Here is a 10,174-nt window from a genome sequence, read left to right as displayed (position 1 = left end):
CCGTCATATATGGTCCGCCTGGCTCGAGGACTGAAGCCCCAGTCGGCTCGAAGCACACGCGCCAATGCTCCAACGACTCCGGTCATCCGCTGGCGAAGCGAAGCTATGTGCGTGAGGAATTTCATTCCTTCACTGACCGTGATGCCAAGGTACCGACAGCTACGCACATACGGAAGGTTCGCTCCAGCAAACCTCACCGTAGGCGCACGTCTCAAGGCACCTTTCAGCAGCATTATTACCGTCTTGCTGGTCGAGACGGTAACGCCAACTTCCGCTCCCCACGCTTCACGATGGACATCAGCTCTGCACCTTTTTCCTCTAGCTCAGCTCGGGAATTTCCCTGACGAAAGCAGCAAGTCATCCGCGTATGCACTCAGCTGGCAATACTGTGGAGACGCTGAAGCAGTACATCCATCAGTATGTCCCAGATAAATGGGCCACTGATTGACCCCTGCGGGCAGCCTCTAGTTACCGGTACATCCACAGTACCGGAACTGCTTCGGATCACTGCTCTTCGGCCGGAGAAAAAGCTCTGCCACAAGCCCATCTCCCGCATCCCAAGTCGGCTAGTCGGCGGAGTGCAGCACTCCATTCGACGTTGTCGAATGCTCCTTTGAAGTCCACGAATGTGCCGAGCACGTATTGCGCCGGGCTGGCACAAACACTGCTCTTCACGTGCCTCCAAGCATCCTCCACACATCGTCCTTGGCGAAATCCAAATTGCCATCTGCAGCCTTCCGGAAGAACTTCTCTCACACGATTCACCATGATGGCCTCGAGCACCTTACCAAAGACTGGTAGCAAGCATATTCCTCTATATGAGGAGGGCTCACATTTGTCCTTATCTGGCCCTTTGAGCAGCGAGACAACTCGTGGCACTTCCACTCAGCGGGAAAGTATCCTAATCGGATGCATCGGGAAAACAACGATGCAAGGTGCTCGGGTATGGCGCGCCAGACTGCCTTGCAGATAGTGCCATTAATGCCGTCCAAGCCGGGAGAGCGCCTGCTCTTCAACCGGGCAACACATGCATCAACCTCGAATACTTCGAGGGCCGGTGGGACTTCCTCCGCGATGGCAGTCGGTGCTTCGGACTCCGCAACTGGAAGAAATTGCGGAGAGCACTCGTGCACAGTCACCCCAATCGGTGATCATCTCGCCATTCACTTCACGCGGAGGCACCCAATCTCCGTGCACTTCCTGCGGCCTCGGCAAATCTTATAGACGCGCCCCCATGGGTCGTCGGCATGATCTCCCACGAAGCGTTTCCACTCATCCATTTTCGCCCTCCAAATGAGCTTCTTGTAGTGGCTGAGGCCCGCCTCAGGTCGACCAATACACGCTCTATCGGCATCATCATCATGACGCCTTCCATTTTGAAGTAGGCGACGAAGTCTCCGGACTTCGCGCCTTGCATCACAGAGGTCGGCAGTCCACCAACGTCTCTCCTGCTGGGCAATCGGATGGACTTCTTCCCAGCGCAATATCACATACATTATGTACTATACTGCGCAGGTCGAAACTTGCTGGTCCAACGGCGACTCTGAGAAGTTTTCCGGAAGTTCGGCTGCTCTACTCACCATTTCCTCCTTGAACAATCGCCAACGTGCATTGGAGAAGTTCCAGACGGCACAGGAGCTATGCTCTCAACTGCGCGCGCGGTAGTTGGTTCGGCCACAACAGTAATGATGTTGGTCACTCAATTCCCACTCGTCCACTCTCCACTCATATGTGGCCCACATAGATGCTGCCTCATTGACGATTGTCACGTCGATATCGCTTGTAGCTCTGTAATTATCGAACGTGTACACCTCTTTGACTGGTTTAGGGCGGCGACTCTTGCCTCCAGCATCCACTCTGACAGCAGCTCACCCCGTCGTAGTTAGCTTGCCCCTCGGCATGACGAGAGAGTTTGCTAAGCCACATGGGGACACGCATTCGCGTCGAGCCCAGGTTGCGGGGGTTCTGCTGGCCTGCAGCAGGACCGCATCCATGTACCGGATGTACGGTTCCAGAGTGCATCATACTGCAGTATGCGCGCAAAGGAAGATTGAGCCAAAACTCCCTTTCACGACCAGACATACGCCATAATCTGTGTGAGGGTCTCCACTGGCATACAGATGGCTTCCTGGTGATCCACTAGGATGGCTGCCTTCCCTCGCCGATCGATGAAAATTCTCATTCCTTCAGGCAGCACATCCATTCCGTCCCCGTCGAGATACGGCTCCTGCTGCACCAGCGCGAACATAGACTCCGATCTCCTGAGTCGGACTCCGAGCTCGATGGTCGCAGCTCGCCTCGGCCACAGTTCGCTTGAGAAGCTAAACATTAGGTCTAGCTTGCACCCTCGCCAGCAACGCCCCGTATATCGGGCAAACGCTCAGAGCATGTAATGCCCGAGGTTGCCCTCTGTGGCGGCAGTTCCGCAGTCCACCGGTTTGCACTTTGCCGCAGTGGCCTTGTTGCCCGCACTGGCGACAGACACTATCCTTCTGCCGGCATTCGCTGACCTTGTGGTCGAAACCCACACATCTGTGCAGGCGTATGTGCGGACCTGTGACCGGCATCGAATGAGAACCACTTGATGTAGACACACCTACATCAAGCTTCGCCATCGCCGGTCGTCAACCTCCAGCGTCACATTTACTGTGGCGCCGTCAGCTACCGACCACGCCTTGTCACCAGGTGCACTGACTTCTTAAACTGGGCCAGATTCATTTCGCTGTCGAAGTTGTTTCGTGAGCTCCTTCATAAACTCCTCAGGGCGATAGCTGTGTCGACGTCATATACGACGACCTTCGGCTTCTCGGCCGCATTCCGTGCCACATTTAGGCCAACCTCGGCGAATCTTTTTGAAGCGACCACCTTCTGCAGCTCTCCCACCAAGGAGTGCGAATGATCGCACCACCACCTCGACGAGCTCACGGACCTCGTGTACTCTGACTCCGAGAGAGGGTGCAACCATCGTTCGCACCTTTTCCGCTATGTCTTTCCCCGATAGCGCAGGGTCGTCGCACTTCACCACCGCTGACCACGTCTCGCGACCTTGGTAGTCCGCGGGGCAGCGATGGGTGCAACCTGCTGCATCTGGGAGCATTGGCGCCGTATTTTTCAACAGATTCAACGACGGCGGCGCGGTGGCGGCATAGCAAGCCGCGTCTCCAGCTCTCCGCACCGGAGCATTAGCGCCAACACCAGCTCATCGTAGCGGCTGATAGCATATGAGAGCTCTTCCGTGTCCACTTCTCCTAGTCTGCGGAAGTGCTTCTCACCATGCGCTGTGTGCCGACAGCTCTGCCATCATGGCTGCTTGCCCAGCACGGGCGGCAGCGGTGCGGCGATGGCTGGTGCAACAATTTTAGCAGCAGTGAAAACGGCGAGGCAGCAGTGTGTCGCAGCAGGCAGCAGTGATCAGCACGGTGCAGCAGCGTGGGGGGCAGCATCAATGCAGCGCTTCTCCGTAGCCCCCGGCGTCCTCCAGCGACGAAAACGGCTCTCAGTACCCCAACGGGTTCTGCACTCCATTCGATGCCAGGCAACCAATTTCGCCTCGTTGGCGCCGAGCTCTTAGATGCCGATGCTTCTGCGCCTGCCTCGTCTGGACTTCATCGAGCACTACTTCCGCTCAAGGCACTCGCGCTGCTGTCGCTCTCCATCGGCAAAATACGATTGGCTCCACCTACCGTCGACGCCAGCAACCGTATGCTCGTTTACTCGCTGACAAAAGGTAGTTGCTCTGGAACTCGAGCTCCACCTATCGGTAGAGTCTGGTAGCACTAAAACTCTCCCTAGACACAAACCTTAGCAGTGACTCCCACCAATAAGCTTTGTGACAGCTGATCAAAAAGCTTACTCAAAAACTTACTCGTAAGTTCGCCTTCAGCACGTGCTAAGTGGAAAATTCCCAACAATTAATTGTTAATTACTTCCAAACCGCTTGTTTATAACACACGAAAATTAGCACACGACTTTCGCGGAGCACTAATTCACCGATTTATTACTTTCCAAACACGGAAAACCAAGTTCTTCGCAATCTGTACACGAGCGCAACGAAAACACGTCGTCGTTAATCCATTCATGCGCCTATTAGATAGGACAGAGAATCTTAATCCATTCATGCGCGTCACTAATAATGACGAGGCATTTGGCTACCTTAAGAGAGTCATAGTTACTCCCGCCGTTGACCCGCGCTTACTTGAATTTCTTCACTTTGACATTCAGAGCACTGGGCAGAAATCACATTGTGTCAACACCCGCTAGGGCCATCACAATGCTTTGTTTTAATTAGACAGTCGGATTCCCCAAGTCCGTGCCAGTTCTGAATTGATTGTTAATTGATAATCGTTATAATTATAAGAACTAATTGGTTTAACCCAAATAGTATTCTTAAAAATTTTAGCAAGAAAGTTCCACAATTGGCTACGTAACTAAACTATCCGGGGAACAAGTAACTAACATAAATGCTAGAAACTCTATTTACCCAGAACGAGCACATAAACCATGTTATTGTTTCCCAATCAAGCCCGACTATCTCAATCTTCAGAGCCAATCCTTATCCCGAAGTTACGGATCTAATTTGCCGACTTCCCTTACCTACATTATTCTATCGACTAGAGACTCTTCACCTTGGAGACCAGCTGCGGATATTGGTACGGCCTGTTGAGAAGTTTGCGTGTCCCCACCATAAATTTTCAAGGTCCGAGGAGAAAATATCGACACAACAGTATATGTCATGCTCTTCTAGCCCATCTACCATATCTCTCTGCGAAAGACTTCCATGTAGTACGGCTATAAAACAGAAAAGAAAACTCTTCCGATATCTCTCGACGGCTTCTTTATGGTCGTTCCTGTTGCCAGGATGAGCACGAGGCCCATATTTAATAACAAACGGATACTCAACAGGTTACGGAATTGGAACCGTATTCCCTTTCGTTCAAAATTATTCAAGTGTATATATTCGCTTTGTTTATATAGTTAGGCATTTTGTTTTACTTGAAAATTTTCGGCTTTCGCCTTGAACTTAGGACCGACTAACTCGTGATCAACCACTGTTCACACGAAACCCTTCTCCACTTCAGTCCTCCAAGGTCTCATTCGATTATTTGCTACTACCACCAAGATCTGTACCAATGGCAGCCCATGCAGGCTTACGCCAAACACTTCTACGCATACCATTGTACCTTCCTACTCACTAAAGTTTCAAAATTTATATCACAAGTAATATAAATCATCTACTTTAGCGTAATGTATAGGTATACAACTTAAGCGCCATCCATTTTAAGGGCTAGTTGCTTCGGCAGGTGAGTTGTTACACACTCCTTAGCGGATTTCGACTTCCATGATCACCGTCCTGCTGTTTTAAGCAACCAACGCCTTTCATGGTATCTGCATGAGTTGTTAATTTGGGCACCGTAACATTACGTTTGGTTCATCCCACAGCGCCAGTTCTGCTTACCAAAATGGCCCACTGGGCACATTATATCATAACCTTGAACTTCATATCAAGAAAGTTAAGGTTCTTACCCATTTAAAGTTTGAGAATAGGTTAAGATCGTTTCGACCCTAAGGCCTCTAATCATTCGCTTTACCAGATAAGATTTTTTATATAATATAAAATGCACCAGCTATCCTGAGGAAACTTCGAAGGAACCAGCTACTAGATGGTTCGATTGGTCTTTCGCCCCTATACTCAATTCTGACAATCGATTTGCACGTCAGAACTGTTTCGGTCTTCCATCAGGTTTCCCCTGACTTCAACCTGATCAAGTATAGTTCACCATCTTTCGGGTCACAGCATATATGCTCAAGGTACTTCCAGTTAAGGCAAAATAATATAAAATACATTATACATAACTATATAGAACCCCCGGATTGTGTTAATTAGCTATAAATAGCTAAAAAACTAATCCCATTATTAGTCAAGTTAATTACGCTATTAGGTTTACATCCCAATAACTTGCACATATGTTAGACTCCTTGGTCCGTGTTTCAAGACGGTCCCGAAGGTATCCTGAATCTTTCGCATTGTTAATCATACAAGAGAATAATAAACACAAAAATCAATGATAATTATGCCATTATATAATTCCGAAAAATTAACGCTCTGTAATAATATAAATCTATCAGCACTTTATCAAATTAATAACATTTATTCTGTGTTAAAATGCAAGCAATTTAATTGGAATAAACTATAAGTTATATTTATGATAAATTTGGATATGCTAATAGATTACAAGTCCTTATATGGAAAAAATGCACATTATTCTTAATAATATTATTTAAATTTACAATTTTAATGATGAATTTCCATAACGGATATTCAGGTTCATCGGGCTTAACCTCTAAGCAGTTTCACGTACTGTTTAACTCTCTATTCAGAGTTCTTTTCAACTTTCCCTCACGGTACTTGTTTACTATCGGTCTCATGGTTATATTTAGTTTTAGATGGAGTTTACCACCCACTTAGTGCTGCACTATCAAGCAACACGACTCTTTGGAAACATCATCTAGCAATCATTAACGTTATACGGGCCTGGCACCCTCTAGGTAAAGGCCTCATTTAAGAAGGACTTAAATCATTAATTTCTCATACTAAATATTGACGCTCCATACACTGCATCTCACATTTGCCATATAGACAAAGTGACTTAGTGCTGAACTGTTTTCTTTTCGCTCGCCGCTACTAAGAAAATCCTTGTTAGTTTTTTTCCTCCCCTAATTAATATGCTTAAATTCAGGGGTAGTCCCATATGAGTTGAGGTTGTATATATAACTATATTTGCCATAAATTCTTTAATATAAATGATAAAACAATCAATTAAATTCGTTATAAATAGTTCCAATAGTTCTTTAAGCAAAGTCATTTTTATCCATTTAACGAACCAACGAAGAATAATAACAAAACCAAGATTTTTTTTTCCGAATCATTAATAAGAGACAATTCTAGATGAAAAATATTTCAATTTTTTATGCTAGACATTTCTCAGTTTATTTGATTGAAAAAGAAAATATTTCTCTTCGTTTTTCACATTCAAATGTGAGATAATGTTTTTCATTTCTTTTTAATATTATGAATAAAATCATTATTTAATCCAATAATATACCATATGCTTATAAAAAATTTATAAACAACTTAATTAGCATAGTCTTACAACCCTCAACCATATGTAGTCAAGCAGCACTATAAAATTAATTAAAGTACATAACAGCATGGACGCGATATGCGTTCAAAATGTCGATGTTCATGTGTCCTGCAGTTCACACGATGACGCACAGTTGCTGCGTTCTTCATCGACCCATGAGCCGAGTATCCACCGCTTAGAGTTTTATAATTCAATTTTATATAATGTCAATATTGTTTTTATTGAAAGAAATTAAAAATACACCATTTTACTGGCATATATCAATTCCTTCAATAAATTTATTTTTATACCTAAAATAAATGTTGCGAAATGTCTTAGTTTCATATAAGCATTATGTATCATAATAATCTGGTTATGGTTGCTATTTTGGTGACACATACTGCAAAATTTATATAAAACATTAACCTGATGGATGACAGTACAAACATTGTATATTTAGGTTGTTGCATTACCAACGTATGCTCATAACATAGATGAACAATACATATTCGCAACGCGTGTATATTATGTCCATATACACACACACTTATTTTGATTACCACACATTCAAAATTATTTTTATTTTAATTCGACTTCTACTTTCGAATTTAGTTTAGTTTCTTCGATTTCCATTTTCGAGAATTTGTTTATAGGAAACGCCGTTGTTGTAGTAAGTACTGCCACAAATACGCACAGCAACATTAATAATTTAAAGTCTTTTTATGAGGTTGCCAACCCCACATAAAAATAAAAGCCATCTTCATTTTATTTTTTGACTTAATTTTGATTCCGTGGAATCATTTGAATATTTTTATTTTGGTAAATTGTATTTATTTGATTATAACAAATATTATTAACGATAAGATATTATACAATAATGATCCTTCCGCAGGTTCACCTACGGAAACCTTGTTACGACTTTTACTTCCTCTAAATAATCAAGTTCGGTCAACTTTTGCGAAACAACCGTAACACGCAAGGCGTCACAGTGATCACGTCCGGAGACCTCACTAAATAATTCAATCGGTAGTAGCGACGGCGGTGTGTACAAAGGCAGGGACGTAATCAATGCGAGTTAATGACTCACACTTACTGGAATTCCAAGTTCATGTGAACATTTCAGTTCACAATCCCAAGCATGAAAGTGGTTCAGCGGTTTACCCGGACCTCTCGTCTAGGAAATACACGTTGATACTTTCATTGTAGCGCCGTGCAGCCCAGACATCTAAGGCATCACAGACCTGTTATTGCTCAATCTCATTATTGCTAGACGCAATTTGTCCATTTAAGAAGCTAGTGTCCTTATAATGGACAAACCAACAGGTACGCTCCACTTACATAAACACATTCAAACACAATAAACATTTTACTGCCACCATGAATGAAGGCTACATAAGCTTCAGCACCATAATCCTGAAGATACTATTTAATATATTTGAGTCTCGTTCGTTATCGGAATTAACCAGACAAATCACTCCACGAACTAAGAACGGCCATGCACCACCACCCATAGATCGAGAAAGAGCTATCAATCTGTCTTACACACTTATGTTCGCGACCTGGTAAGTTTTCCCGTGTTGAGTCAAATTAAGCCGCAGGCTCCACTCCTGGTGTGCCCTTCCGTCAATTCCTTTAAGTTTCAGCTTTGCAACCATACTTCCCCGAGCCCAAAAGCTTTGGTTTCCCGGAAGCGACTGAGAGAGCCAAAAAGTAGCTACACCCAATTGCTAGCTGGCATCGTTTATGGTTAGAACTAGGCGTATCTGATCGCCTTCGAACCTCTAACTTTCGTTCTTGATTAATGAAAACATCTTTGCAAATGCTTCGCTTAAGTTAGTCTTACGACGCGTCCAAGAATTTCACCTCTCGCGTCGTAATACTAATGCCCCAAACTGCTTCTATTAATCATTACCTCTTGATCTGAAAACCAATGAAAGCAGAACAGAGGTCTTATTTCATTATCCCATGCACAGAATATTCAGGCATTTGAAGCCTGCTTTAAGCACTCTAATTTGTTCAAAGTAATAGTACCGGCCCACAATAACCTCGTTTAAGAGCACTAGTGCAGGTTTTAAATAGGAGGAACATATGAAAAAATACAAGTATTTAATCACATATAAGAACTCACCGGTAATACGCTACATACATAAAGTATAGTACTAACCACAATTGTAAGTTGTACTACCCGTATGAGCACAAGTTCAACTACGAACGTTTTAACCGCAACAACTTTAATATACGCTATTGGAGCTGGAATTACCGCGGCTGCTGGCACCAGACTTGCCCTCCAATTGGTCCTGTTAAAGATTTAAAGTGTACTCATTCCAATTACAGGCCTCGGATATGAGTCCGTATTGTTATTTTCGTCACTACCTCCCCGAGCTGGGAGTGTAATTTACGCGCCTGCTGCCTTCCTTAGATGTGGTAGCCGTTTCTCAGGCTCCCTCTCCGAATCGAACCCTGATCCCCGTTACCCGTTGAACCATGGTAGTCCTAGATACTACATCAAAAGTTGATAGGGCAGACATTTGAAAGATCTGTCGTCGGTACAAGACCATACGATCTGCATGTTATCTAGAGTTCAACCAATATAACGATCTTGCGATCGCTTGGTTTTAGCCTAATAAAAGCACATGTCCATAAGGTTCATGTTTTAATTGCATGTATTAGCTCTAGAATTACCACAGTTATCCAAGTAACTGTTAACGATCTAAGGAACCATAACTGATATAATGACCTTTGCGTTTCACTTTTAATCTGTTACTTAACATGCATGCTTAATCTTGAGACAAGCATAAACTACTGCAGGATCAACCAGAATAATGTTTTCCTCATATCCATTCATATTTGAATCGAAATAAGCAATATAATATATAGATTTTCACTTTATATAATTCCATGATTTATTATATTGAATAAAATTCAATATTTCGCCTTTGGTAAAATTTAAATATATAAATAAGTAAAAAATCTATTCGATTACGGCCATTTTTATAGCATTCGTAACCATATTTCATTTTAATTTATACTTGTTTTACCAATATAACAAGAAT

General features: G+C 44.0%; 1 pseudogene; it reads right to left on the bottom strand.

Moving 5' to 3' along the window:
- Positions 1-4,040: 4,040 nt before the first annotated feature.
- Positions 4,041-6,763, bottom strand: LOC116802655 (annotated as a pseudogene).
- Positions 6,764-10,174: the final 3,411 nt, after the last annotated feature.

This window comes from Drosophila sechellia, unplaced genomic scaffold (genome assembly GCF_004382195.2).
Source record: "Drosophila sechellia strain sech25 unplaced genomic scaffold, ASM438219v1 U_194, whole genome shotgun sequence".
NCBI lineage: Eukaryota > Metazoa > Arthropoda > Insecta > Diptera > Drosophilidae > Drosophila > Drosophila sechellia.
The sequence above is the reverse complement of the archived record's forward strand: the minus strand, read 5'-3'. Positions and strand labels throughout refer to the sequence as shown.